This window comes from Callospermophilus lateralis, chromosome 5 (genome assembly GCF_048772815.1).
Source record: "Callospermophilus lateralis isolate mCalLat2 chromosome 5, mCalLat2.hap1, whole genome shotgun sequence".
Classification (NCBI taxonomy): Eukaryota; Metazoa; Chordata; class Mammalia; order Rodentia; family Sciuridae; genus Callospermophilus; species Callospermophilus lateralis.
In genome coordinates, this window is record NC_135309.1 from 11,651,034 (window position 1) to 11,665,738 (window position 14,705).

General features: G+C 45.9%; 1 pseudogene; it reads right to left on the minus strand.

The window, feature by feature from the left end:
* Window positions 1-10,460: 10,460 nt before the first annotated feature.
* Window positions 10,461-11,412, minus strand: LOC143641736 (olfactory receptor 14A16-like; annotated as a pseudogene).
* Between the last annotated feature and the right edge of the window lie 3,293 nt (window positions 11,413-14,705).

A 14,705-nucleotide genomic window follows, 5' to 3' on the forward strand; every position in this document is an offset into this window, starting at 1 on the left:
TGAATTCACATTTAAGACATGAACTCAGCCAGGTGCAATGGTGCTTGCCTGTAATTCCAGCTACTTAGCAGCTGAAGCAGGAGGATGGCAGTTCCAGACCAGCCAGGGCAATTTAGTGAGATCCTGTCCCTACTATCCAGCAATCCTGATGCCAGGTACACAACCAAAGGAGATGAAAGCAACATGATGGAGGGGCAGCCTGCTCCTGGGTTTTCGGCTGCACGACTCCCAGTGGCCTAGACGTGGGACTAGCCTCAGTCTCCATCAATAAGTAGACACAGACAGCAACTGTGGTGTGTGTACACAGAGGGACATGGCTCCACAGTGAGGTAAGGGAACCCTGCTGTGTAGGCACAGGATGAACCTGGGCGTTCCCATAAGTGAGGAAAGCCAGGCACAGGACCATGGACCCCACAGGGTGGCACTCTCTGAGGGGTGTGAGGAGATGGTCCCTGGGCAGTGCACAGCAGTGTGGCTTCAGCAGAGCCCAGGGGACTGTGGGGACCGAGTGGCAGGGAGACACTGCCAGGCAAGCATGAATTAGGGAGAGTGAGTTCTGTGTTCTGCTGCCCAGTGGGGGGAGCACGTGAGAAGTGTTGAGGGTCTGTGTCAAGATTGCTAGAAAAGATGCTCTGCATGCAGTCACCGTGAAGAAGCGATGCATGTTTGAGGTAAAGAATATGCTAAGCATCAGAGTTTGCTCATCACGTTCACATACCTGTATTTCAGCATTGCACTGTGCCTCATAAAGTCGTATGGCTATGATGTGCCAATTGAAAATTAAAATTAAAGAAAAGCAGAAAAGGTGGAAGAAAACAGAAAAGACAGATGGAGATGAGTTCCTGAGTGTCAGGGAGAGGACATGAGCACTGAAGCCCTGGCCATGTCCTGTTGATTACAGTTCTTTCCAGGCTACTGTCCAGGACAAAGCATGGAACATATGTCCCCCTTGCCACTCACCTGCACCTGGCCAGGTAAGCAGGAGTGAGAGCAGGAGGGTCCCGAGGCCTGCTTGCCAGAGCTGCATCCCAAGAGGTGCCTCTGTGTCTGAGAGTTGGACCCCGTTCTTGCATGGGCACCGGCAGCCCTGGTGTCTGGCTCACACCACACCTCTGCAGCGGCACTGATGACAGGACCGTCAGAGGGAGAGCTGGAGGCCACTCTACCCATGATGGAAAATGAAACCAAGGAGCTAGGGGACTTTGAGCTGCTGACTTGCCCTTTCAAATGTGGCAACATAAGGCAGGGCCTCAGATCCCATGCTGAAATACCTGGTGATACAGAACAGGTGGAGCAAAGCCACCTGCACAACACCTCTGACCCTAAACTCATCATATAGACTTGGACTCCTGATCCCTGTTCAGCCCACACTTCAAGTGAGTCATTGTTTTCCATGATTGTGTATTTTGGGTCTGAACTGGGTTGGCTAACCTGGAATTTCTACAATAATACACCTCGACAGTAGCTTATGAAGGGACAAGGCTCTTACAGCCCACAGTTAGGAGGAACAAAGGCCAAGGTCAGTTGGCTGCACTTGTTTGGCTTCTGGTGAGAGCTGTCAAGGAGGGCTATCAAATAGGAGTGTGGATGGTCATGTGTTGAACCACAGCAGAGACAGAGAGAGGAGGTCCACAGTCTCCAAGGACCTGTTCCTTGTACTCCCAGGAGCCCAGCTGGGCCCCATCAAAGGCCCACAGCGCCACCACCCCCACCATCCTGGACTGAAGCCTTGTCTTAAATATGCTCTCCCTCTCTGTAGTGTCTTTTCACCATGTTTTTTTCTTTTCATATGCAGAAGTTTTTTAATTCTATACAATTTCTTTAGTCTCTTTCTTGTTTTTAGTCCTGCCTTTGCTTTTGAATTAAATCCTCCTCCTCGCCTCCCCCTGAAAATTTGCCAAAACTAATTCCTTGGAGTATTTTTCTTACACTTTCTTTTACTAGTTTTGTGGTTGGTTATCTCATGTTTAAGTCTTCTTCCCATTTCAAGTTGAATTTCTACCCAAGGACCCCATTTTAGTCTTGGGCAGGTGACTATCCAGTTTTCCCAGCACAGTTCATGGAGAAGTTGGTGCTTTTTAAGCAATGAGTTCTTGGTGCCTTGTGAACAATCATTGGCTGTAAATGTAAAGATTGATCACTGGACCTTGTATTACAATGCTGCATCTTGGTTTCAGAGCAACTGTTCTTCAGACACTTGAGCATCTTGACCAAGTTGGAAGCAAAGAGAACCTTGGACAGGAACTCTACAACTTCTAGCCAAATGCTATTCTCTGTTATATTCTACTCCTGCCACTGGCCTCCATGCAGCCCCATCTCTGGAGGCAGGGCACTCCAGAGGAAATGGAATAGTCTCAGAGTCGGAAAGCTAATTTGATGCTAATATTTCAGACACATATTTCTTTAAACTTTGAAGCTAATGTTGTATGCACAGATAAACAATTAGGAAATAACTCTACAGTAAATAAAAGTTTCATGTGCACGTAGAATGGGCTTTAAACCTGCTAAATGTATAGAAAAATGTAGTGAACTGAGTACATAATGTCTACGTTCAAGTATTCATATAAGGCTATATAGACAACTCCTGAATAAATGATTGAATGGCACATGGTGTCAGCACACATGGGGTTTGAATACACAATAAGGTCCCCCCCCCCCAAAAAAAAGTAAAGGATGTTAAATTATATAAGTTCAAATTCTGATTCTCCTACTTATGTTCTGCATTATCCTTTCTCTCTGAGACTCAGATGTGTTTTTATAAAGTGAGACTCTTGCAAGTACATATCAGATATGAAATATGAAACTCGATTGCCTATTGAGAAAACAAATCGTTTCTAAAAATGTACCATGTCTTCCTGCAAAAGGAGAATTTTCTTTTGGTAACTGTGCCCCCTAAATAACAAACAACTTCAATTCCCATGTCTTTCTGAGTGGAAATTTACAACATAACTGGCAAAAACAATCCCCACTGAGCCACATCCCCACTGAGCCACATCCCCACTCAGCCTCACAGCCACAGGCAGAGGCCCTCCCACATGTGACCACAGGTTGAACTTGGAGGACATGATGTGAAGTGCAATAAGCCAGGCACAGAGAGACAGTACTATGAGGACCTCTGGATCTACTCCTACCTGAAAGCTGAAACACTTGATCTCACAGAAGTTGAGAGCAGAACCAGGATGAGCAGAGGCAGGGGAGGTGGGGCAGAGGAGAGAGGTTGGTCAGTGGGTGCACTGTTTCAGACACAGAGAATGAGTAAGTTCTGGGCTGCTGCACTCAGGGGTAAACATATCATGCATTTCAGATAGCTAGAAGACAGTCTTCTCGCCACACAGAAATGGCAGGTGGAGGATTGCATTTAGAAATCAACTAAAACCTGCTAAGGGATGACTCAAGTCATTTACCAAAAATAAAAAGGCACTTTTTTTCATTCTCAAGGTCTTTGCAGCATTTTGGGGTTGGCAACTAATTACCTGCAAGAGAAGAGGTCCACTGGGGCCTCCTGAACACCCACTCTCCTCTGTGCTCCCTTTTTTCCTCCTCAGTAGGAAAAAAAAAAGGATTTGTAATTTTTCTCCCCATTTCCCGAAGTCAGTGCAATGTCTTATATTCAGCGATGAAGCTTGTCAGATTCAGGCATCGGCACTAAGTCCTCAAGAAGGGGCATCCCCAAGTGACTAGAAGGCAGGACAGCCTCGCTCCCTGGGACACTATGAGCTCATGGCTCCCCACCACCAGCTCCCTCCCTCTTACAGAGATGAGCTTCCTTTCTGGAGGCAGGACCTGAGAAGGCTGGTCCTGGGACCTGGGAGGACTCAGGTCTAGGTCCACATCAATGGAGCTGGCAAATCTGGGCAGGGACCTCTGTGGGAGAACAGGGGGCCTCACGTTTTGTGGATCCTTATCATGACCACACTTAGTGTCCTGAACCATAAACTAGCAGGCCTCTGCATTTATTTAACACTTCTTGCATTGTTCTCAGTGTCTTTGTATTAGTTTTCCGTGTTTGAAACTTTCTTTTTTTTCAGTTTTTTCTTCTTAAATATTTCTTATTTTATTCAATTACATTCTTCACAGAATAAGAAGAAAAAAAAAAACAATTCCTATACAAGTTCAAAAAAGATCCCAAATAGCCAAAGCAATTTGGATTAAAAAGGGACACAGCCACATCAATGTTTATAGCAACACAATTCACAATAGCTAAACTGTGGGACCAACTTAGATGCCCTTCAGTAGATGAATAGATTAAAAAAATGTGGCATTTATACACAATGGAATATTAGTCAGCAATAAAAGTGAATAAAATCATGGTATTAGCAAGTAAATGGATGGCATTGGAGAAGATGATGCTAAGTGAAGGTAGCCAATCCCCCCCAAAAACAAATGCTAAATGTTTTCTCTGATATAAGGAGGCTGACTCATAGAGGGGTTGGGAGGGGGAGCATGGGAGGAATAGATAAATTCTAGATAGGGCAGAGGGGTAAGAGGGGAAGGGAGGGGGCCAGGGATTAGCAAGGATGGTGGAATGTGATGGACATCATTATCCAACGTACATGTATGAAGACACGAATTGGGTGTCAACATACTTTATATACAAATGGAGATATGAAAAATTATGGTATATATGTGTAATAAGAATTGTAATGCATTCTGTTGTTGTGTATTAAAAAATAAAATCAATTAAAAAAATAAGAATGTGGGAACAATCTCTCATTTCCAGACACAGCAGAGCCAACCAAACAGCACGGTACACAAACCAGTGGAACAGAACTGAATTCCAGAACTAAGCCCACATGGACAGCCAAGTGGCTCGCAACAAAGGTGCCAACGACACTGGAGAGAACACAGCCTTATTTTTGACTTGCTTGTGGCTTATTTCTAGGAAACAGTTTCTTTCTTCATGTTGACATTTTTTCCCAAAACCAGTTGAAGCACTTAGAGGACCTTTGGGGTCATTTCTCAAGACTGACTGAGGAGTAGGTGGAATCACCTCTTTTTGTTTTACTCCAAAGTGTCCATTGGGAGATTTTGATCTCCAAGGATGAAATTCCTGCCTGTGAAGTCTGGAATCAGGCAGGAGCTGGTGATAGAACAGTCCACATTTTGAGCTAAAAGACTGTGATATCAAGGAAACCAGGGTCTAATGTGACACAGAAATTACCTCCTTAGAGCCTGCTGAGAGCTGCCTGCAGGAGACCAGGAGAGTGGAACCAGTTCAGGGTGGCTGGTCCCACTCTTCCATGGCTCTGGAACACCATGACGTCCTAGGAGCACAGCTTGGAAGGCTTCAGGAACAGTGGCCTCATCCTCAATCTAGAGTCCAGAGGTCGACACAACACCTGAGCTCACCTGCACATCTTTGGATCCAGAGAAGTGCCTTGTCTGCATGTGTGTAGTTGAAGAGGTACTGGGAGGGCTCTGTGGCTTCTGCTGGAACCTGCATGTCCTTTAGTCACCAGGACTGAAGCCACTGCTCAGGTGCAGGTGAGTCTGGCCCATGCTCCAGGGGATGCAGAAGGGGAGGAGGGCTGAGCCAGCACAGGCTGGGGAGGGACCTGCAGACCTCAGGGGTAATGAGCCAGCACAGGCTGGGGAGGGACCTGCAGACAGACACTCAGGGGTGATGGACTGGCAGAGAATGGGAAGAGACCCACAGATAGACCCTCAAAGGTGATGGGCTGGCACAGGCTGGGGAGGGACCTGCACAGACACTCAGGAGTGATGGAATGGAGGCCAGAGGTAAACTGCTTGGTGGTCTGAGGCAGAGGGCTGACACAGGCTGAGGCTGTCCCTGTCTCTGAGGCCTGTCCCTACCTGTCAGTGTAAGAGGAGCACAGGAGGAAGGAGTTCAGGCCATGGTGAAATCAGCCCCCTGGATCCCCAGATCAGGGCTGCTTGGCTGAAGTCTCTTTCATCTTCCCCAGTGACCTGAAAGAAGAGGGGCTGGGCATGCCAACTGATTTCCAGTCTTGGGGATCTCTGCTCCATACTGAGACTTAGTGTCTACACACAGGGTGCTGATGGGTTAGTTCTAGAGCTTGCCCATTGGAAGGCGAAGGAGGAGCAGCTGCTGGGACCTTGCACAACTGTGAGCAGGAGACTATCCAGTCCAGAGAGGCACAGCTGGTGAGTCCCTGTCAGCAGAGGCAGGCACCCACACCCACCCCTGGGGATTTGGGAGGGTTGCACAGCAGCAGCAGCCCCAGTGCACAGACCTTGAGAAGAGCCACAGTGCCCCCTACTGCTCACCAGGCAAACATCAGTCTTGTGGAAATGGTGTCAGGAACATAGCCTGGGAAAGTTGGGCCACACTCCCCTGCTCCATCTCAAAGTCACTCATGTGAGTAAGCAGCCTTTGCCTCTGGGGAACTCCTGAACTTCCAGGAGGTTAGGACATGGGGAATGTGGTCCTCACAGCATGAGAGGAGGTTGTGGGGAAGGGGTAAGAAAGCCGAGGGGGCTCTGGGAGAAAAGATGAAAGGACCTGGGCAGTGGCTTCCTCAGGGAACTGGGAGCAGAGAGAGTGAGGAAGTGTACTTTGCTTTCCAGGAATATAAATATAAATATAAACCCCAAAGGCGCATCCTCCAGCCACACCCCACCTGCCTATAGTTACTGCAGGTAATCCATATCAGTGGATTAATCCACCAGTTAGGTAGCACCTCTCGTAATCTAATCATTCACTTTTGAAATTCCTTGCATTACCTTCCTTGCACATGAGCTTTGGGGGGAGAGTTCATTTCTAAAACATAACATTCAGCAAATGTCCTCTACTGCCAATCTTGACAGATGGGTCACCAGATGCTTGATAAACCAAAGAAGGCCAAATAATAAATGATCTTATGTTGTTGTAATAAGAAAGTCTTTCTTCTTTTTTTAAAAAACTATTTTTTAGTTGTATATGGACACGTCTATTTTTATTTTTATGTGGTGCTGAGGAGCGAACCCAGTGCCTCATGTATGCTAGGCAAGCACTCTACCACTGAATTACATCTTCAGCCCATCTTCTTTAGAAAAAGAAGATGTGTGTTCCCCCTTCTGAACAATGAAGAAGGTGTCATAGGTGATCTCTTTGACCAGTCTCTGGTCCGCTTCCCACAGCCTTTTCCTTGACTGGGCCCATCCTTGGCACAACTGCAGAGCCCAGGTTTCCTAAAAATTCTGCTGCTGAGTCAACACAGAGAGAACTCAACCCCTCCTGTTATCCTCTCACTCTTTTTTTTTCCCCAGAGATTTGAATTTTTATTTTTTCAATATCTGGTCAGAAATCCAAATGGTTAGAATTGTTAGATATTTGCTTATTATTAGGGTCACAACATTAACTTACCCTAACAAAGCATTGGTTTTTAAATTAATAGTACTATAAATATTATTATATAATAAAAATCAATGGTACTCTTGCACGTCAGTTTTTCCACATTTTTTCCTCCAATACCATCATTTTTAAAATTAATTAATTAATTAATTTTAATTAGTATGTATGGAAGCAGAATGCATTTTGATTCATTGTACACAATTACAGCACAACTTTTCATGCTTCCAGTTGTACACAATGTAGTACCATATGTGCAGTCATCCATGTCCCTAGGGTAATGATGTCCATCTCATTCTACCATCTTTCCTGCACCAATGCCCCCTCCTCATGCTCCCTCCCTTTTGCCCAAAGTTCCTCCATTTTTCCCATGCACCCCTCCCCAATATGGTTCAGCATCCACTTATCAGTGAGTGGCCTTTGGTTTTGGTTTTTTGGGATTGGCTTACTTCACTTAGAATGATAGTCTTCACCTCCATCCATTTACCTGCAAATGCCATAATTTTATTTTCTTTTAATGCTGAATAATATTCCATTGTGTATATAAATTTCTCATCCTCAACCCTTGGTAGCTTGTCACCTTGCCTGTCTTAAGCAAAGATCATCTTCCCTTGGGCCAACAAGAATCCCCCGACCACTGATATTTCATCCCAGTAATTTTGTATGCACAGAACTGCTCCATGCCCACCTCCCTTGGGCTATAAACCTCACTTATCCTCCCCTTATTGAAAGTTGGGCCTGATATAGCTCCCTGGATGGGATAGTCTTTACACCTCTCAATGGTCCTCAAAAGGGCTTTTAGAATAGTTTTTTTTAAAAAAAACTGGTATTAGTAGGGCTACCTTCCTTTCTGTATGTCCCAGGAGACAAACTCTTTTCTTCTCCAGTTTCTAGAGGCTTCCCACATTCCTTGAATCATGGACTCCTTGCTTATCTTCAAAGGGCAGTATTGGTAGTTTATGCTGTCATCTCTGTGCTTCTCAGACTGCAGGTGGGAAATATTTGCTGCTTTGAAGGATTTATGTAGAGAATTTGGGCCAATCTGCTTCATCTAGGATGGTCAATCTCAAGGTCTTCTACCTAAATCATATCTGCAAAGTCTTTTTCCATAGATAGCAACATATTCACAAGTTTCTAGGAAAACTACCCTGAATGTGCAAATCCCGACAATTTCAATACACACAAAATTGAGGTTTGCTTGATTTTGAAGGAAAAAGAGGCACAACTGTAAAAGAAAAATGTCATACATGGAGAAATGATTGGTATCTGTGAGTCCTGGGGATCCTCTCAAATGCTAGCATCTGTGTGACACACACCAAACACTTGAGAATGAGCCAATCACGCAAAGCATTCTATAAAGAAATGCGTGCATATTTTTTAGTCATAGAATTTCACATATCCATCAATAAATTGTCCCTGTGGAAATTCAGCTGCCCATGATAAAGCTACTTGTACTTAGGTTAGAGCTATTGCAGAAGGGTTATCACGGTCCATCGCTCCCAGAACAAATTAGAAGGCACCTCATGGCAATTATAGGAACATTTTTAGACTCAGACTGTTGAGAATTAAATTGACTCTGTAAATGCACTTTAAATCAATTTTAATTTCAGCAATGTATAGGTTTTGACTTGTTTTCTCAAAGGAATTTGAAACTTTCAGACTGCCTACTATCTTAAAAAAAAAAAACACAACAACAAAAAAACCTCTATTCCACAAGAATACACCCAAGATTGACATCGTGAACAAGACATTAAAAACTTTTAAAACAGAAGCAATACAAAATTTTGTGTGAATATAAAGGATGTGGATCATGTGCGTTAATAATTTACTTGGTATGGAAACATGTGCCAAATGCCTACGGCACAGGACTCTGCAGATGTGGGTGAACCGCAAGAATAACACAGTCTAAGGAGGAAGTCAAAAGCTTTGTGAAATGTCAAATGACAACTGAAGTAACTGCCCAGAAACAGCGGCTGGCGGTGCCCAGAAGCATCTGACTGGATAAAGTGACCCCGTGAAGGGATCTGAGGAGGAAGAATCACACAGACCATCTCTGGACCAGCGGAGGAAGGCATGCTCACTCAGGCATCGGGTCAGAGAGGAGGTTCCAACAGGGGTGACAAGCATCCGACTTCCCTTGGGTGGCTATCTCTGTGACCTGGGGTTGAAAGGCCTGTGGAGCTTTCCCTAAGGGCAGCAGCTGGTCCATGGTGCTCTCCGCACCTGGGGCCCCCAAGCCTCTTCCCTCAGCAATCCTGGCAATCTTTGAAGACAAGCTCATTGCAGTTCCCCCAGGAGACCTGGCTCTCTTCCTCTCCCGTCCCTGCTGTGTGGGCCTTCTTGTCCTCCAGCCTCTGCTCACACTTTGGTCTTTCTGGTCTGCCTTCCTCCCCTACAGATTCATGCCTCTTCATCCCTGTAAGAAAAGCTCAGACATCCCTATTTTCAAAAAAGTACAGTGGCCTTCCTTCACCACATCTGTTGTGAAGTCTCTGGTTTGTTGATTTTCTTTCCTGGACCCAAAGCCTCCTTTGGATATTTCTATAGGCATATGTATTGATATATAGGAAATTTGAATTTTAATGTCTGTCTCCTCTCTTGAGACTTCAACCACACCAACTATGCAGAAACCAGCATGGATCGGGGCTGGGAGACCAAAGAAGGTGACTTCACTAGACATAAAATCAGGGATTTTAACTGGCATTTTAGCTTGGCCATGTCCTACATCCTCATGTCCCTGTAGCCATCAACTCCAACACAGTCCCTTTAGGATGGTAATAAATTACACCATCAACATGGTGTTCCAAACCCCACCCTTGCCAGGGACCACCACACTTTTCCTGGGAGAGGCCTTCTCTATCTCTATGTCCCACCATCCTGTCCAGTGCCACTTGTCACAGACCAAGGAGCTCCACTGGTATGACAAGAGAAAGGCCAGCATACCTCAGTCCACTCACCAGCGGAGGCCTTGGTCCCCACCCACTTGATTTGGGCACAGAGATGCTTTTCAGTGTCACTGTAATGAGTACGAACTGATTCTCATCAGCTCCTTACTGTAAATGTCCAAAATCATGGCCCAATAGGATACCAGAGGTGCAGGTGATTAAGTCAGAGGGCAAAAGATGGTGATGTTGTGAGATCAACCCTTCTAACTGGAAGGAGGATGCCTGTTCACCAGCAGTTTCCTCAGCGCAACCTTCATATCCTTGTTTCTCAGACTGTAGATGAGGGGGTTCACAGTTGGTGTCACTACAGTATAGAATACCGAAACTAGCAAGTCCAGGGTTGATGGAGATTGCGGCAGGGGCCGTAAATAGGCAAAAAAGTCAGAAGAGAAGAATAGAGTCACAACAAGGAGGTGAGGCAGGCATGTGAAGAAGGCTTTGGACCTACCTGCTCTAGAGGGCATCCTCAGCACAGCGGAGAAGATGTGAATGTAAGAAATATCCATGAACACAAAGCAGACAAAGTCCAACAGCAGGCTCAGCCCAATGACCATTAGCTCCCCAATGTTGTAGGAGCAGGCCAGGGCCAGCAGCTGTGGGACGTCACAGAAGAACTGGTGAACATCAGGAGACCTACACCTGGGTATGGAGAAGGTAGCTGCTGTGTGCAGGATTGCATTGACACCTCCACTGACCCAGGAGGAGGCTGCCATCTGCATACAATCTCCACGGCTCATGAGGATCTCATACCTGAGCGGGTGACAGATGGCCATGTAGCGGTCATAGGACATGACTGTGAGTAGGGCTACTTCCGTTGTGGCAAAGAGGAAGAAGAAAAAGACCTGGGAAACACACTCAGGGAATGAAATGGTGTTGCATTTTGTCAGAGAGTTTGTGATGGATTTGGGAACAGTGATGGAGATGAGGCACAGATCCAGGAACGACAAGTTCTTTAGGAAGAACTACATGGGGGTGTGCAGCCCATGGTCCTTGGTGATGAGGGTGATGATGAGGAGATTACCAAGGAGGGCGGCGAGCCATCAGGAAGAGCACAAGGTAAGTCATCAGGAAGAGCGCCGCATGCAGGATCTGGAGCTCCCGGATGTTAGAGAAGCCCATGAGGAGGAAGGAGCTCCCAGAGGTGAGATTGTCCATCTCTCTGGATGTTCCAGCATTTACTATGAAAAATAGAGAGTGTGAGCTCAGGCTTCACCCATAGGCTTCACTCTTCTGTTTTCCTGATTCCCTTCCTCTCACTCATCCGTGCATGGCTCAGGAAATGTGAGATGACCTAAAACTGACACCAGCAAGCCTCCATGAGGCTATTTGAGCACTGTGTCCACACTGTGTGCATGATGGAAGAGGGAGGTCAGCCTAGTCCAAATCATGAGGCTGTCATCTAATCTGCACAAAGGTCTATGATCCATACCTGACTCAAACGTCACATACTTGACACTAAAATAGAAGAGGCAGGTTCTTTGGAGCCATCAGTCCTAAATACAAATTTTCACTGAGGCACTTATTAACACTGAGACCCTGAATCAATTATCCAAACATCATTTCCCTCAATTTACAGTGTAAGTTTTCCACCTGGTCTCTGATTCATTTGAATAATGCGCATAAAATATCTAACAGTTTGTGAACAAGAAGGTCTTTAACCCATACTACTTCCATATGGATTCAGCCTTCCTTCATTATGGCAAAGTCAGAAAAACATTGAAAATGTGAAAACAATAGAAAAAATACTGAGTGTTGAGTCTAGTTGCATGTTATTACTTTGAGCTACTTTACAGTGCTGGAGGTTTTAGGATGTTGTCAACTATGAAGATCATTCTTGTTCATAGAAACAGAACTGATTCAAATTCTCATGTAGTGCAGTAGGTCGCTGCTCTGTGGACCATGTCATTCACATCCCTCTGTAAACCCAATCCTACTCCATTTGCCTTGAGTGTGACACTTTGATTTCTCCTCTGAACCACTTGTGGTGTCTTGCCAGTCCCTCCTTATTTAATGAGCTAGACCAAATTTTGTCCTGCACTTTTTATTGACATACAGTATCTGTGCATATCTTGGGGCACAGTATGAGTGATACATAATGATGGAGTCAAAGTAACCAGCATTTGCTTCTCTCCAACACGAATCACTTCCATGTATTGGGTAGGAACATTTAGACTATTCTCAGTATTTTGAAATATGTTACAGACTGTTGAAGGCTAAGGTCACCCTACTAGACACAGGAAGACAACACCATACGTTCTCACTATTTGTGAAAACTGTAACACTGACCTCATGGAGAGGAGAGTGGAACAGTGTCACTGAGACAGGGAAGAGTGGGGAGGAGTGGGCCCAAAGAGGCAGGAAAGGCAGGAAGACACAGTCAGGAGGAATTCATTCTGGGTTCCATAGCCTGTGCTTGTTTTATATTCACATGAGAGTCTTGATTTTACTGTCTGTCTATCTATTTATCTATCTATCTATCTATCTATCTATCTATCTATCTATCTATCTTATTCAGCACTTACCTGGATAGCAATTCCTAATATTCACAGCCACACTTCATGAAAATACTTGATAGATCTTAGGGGAATAATGCAACAGAGACTGACAAGAGAAATGCAAAGACGCTCTTCATTTTTTTGTCGTGTCATAGTTTACTAAACCCTGCTGCTCGGTAGCACTGATCTGTTTACTGTAACAACCACACTAATTCTTGCACATACAGGCCTTCTTATCCTCTCCAAAATCCTCAAAGTGGGTGCCCTTGTCTTTCAGGCTACACTGCAGTGAATCCTAGGCAGTTGGGGCACCAATTCTCCCCCTTCTGTTCAGAACCACCTGCTGGCTCTGCTTTCCCCTTTGGGTCAGTCTGGGTGCCACAGCCTTCCAGCCTTACCTGTCAGTGGAGGTGGGCTGCTTGTCACCAGGCTGAGGGTAGGAAAAACCTGCATGTCTCCACCAAGCACTCTCTCTCTTCTCGTTTGCTTTTCTGTTCCTTCCCATGTCTCAGAGGTGGAAAGACCCTCTCCTTCACAGAGCTGTAGTGCAGATTGCACTGGGGACACTGATGCTGTTTTGCAAAGTGAGTTTAACATACACGTTTCCAAATGTGTTCTGAGGAGCCAACCTAGGCAGGATCCCTGTGTGAGGGCTAGCAGCCACTCCAGGGCTCCCCCTTGACCAGTTCCTAACCCAGTGCTTATTTGGTGAATGCCACCAATGTTTTTTCCTGAAAAATGCTATTAATCATTCACACCAAGCTTTTTGTTTTGTTCTTGATAAAACTTCTGCACTTAAAGACTTTTTGCCTCCTGCCTCCTAGATCTACTGAATCAGAAACACTGGGACAGACCCAGGGCAGGAGTGGTGATGCCCACTCAGATGGACGTGGCACCTGCTGGTGCTGAGGCTTTTACTGGAGACCTTCTCATTTTTTTTCTTAAAAGTATTTGTACCCATCACTTTCCACTTTTCTTCTGTCTCCTGAGTAAACACAGACTTACTCTGTCATTTCCAGCTGTCAAAATAAATTCTCAGCAAGAGCCCCTCTTCCTTCTGGAGATCCAGTAATTTATCTCAAAACTACTATGTGGGAATTACATTTTAATTCTCCAATAAGTGATAATAGAATAATTTCCTAAACAGTACCTGGAATAAGCATGTACCATGGCACCCAGGGGGCCAGGCAAGGGCAGGCAGCAAGTGTGTCATGAGTTGGGAGGAAACAAAGAGGATCTGTTGAGGAGAGCAGAGGAAAGGGGAAGGTCATTCAAGCTCTGCTCCTCTGGGGTATGTGCTGAGGCAGAGGTCTGAGAGGTGCTGGAGGAGGAGGTGGGAGCTGGAGAGGAGGACTGGAGGCTGAGAGAGGAGTTCTCACCTGTCCTGCCTCAGCAAGGGCACCAGGGCCTGCTGCAGAGCTGCAGAGAGGTGCATCCCTCGCACACCTGCTGTCCACATTCAGCAACTTGCCAGCTGAGAGTTTGGAGGACAGGGAACCAAGTGAGGAGGCTAGTTTTAAGAGCACACGAGGGCGCCATCTCAGGAGGTTGGCAGGACAGGGTCACACCAGGTGGGAGAGGGAAAGAGAAAGCACAAAATAAGGAGGAAAAAAATGCAGGGAAGGTCAGATGTGCTCTTCAACAGGTGAGGGAGAACAGAGGGCAGAACAGAGAGCTGGCTGCAGAGCCCTGGGGATGAAGTTCTCCCATTTGCTCCCAAACTGGGAGGGAATGAAAGGGACGGTCCCTGCTGGCCTCATGGTGTCTCTGCCTCTTTTCCACTGCCTCCCTCTTCCTGACCTAGCTGTCCTGGACCCAGGGATGTAGGAGACTCCTATGCTAATGGGAGACACAGTAGCAGGGCTGCAGAGTGTCCTTGCCTCAGGGAGGGTGAGCAGCAGCTTTGGGTGCACACGTGATTTGTCCATGCTGCCTTGATTAATGCAACATAAA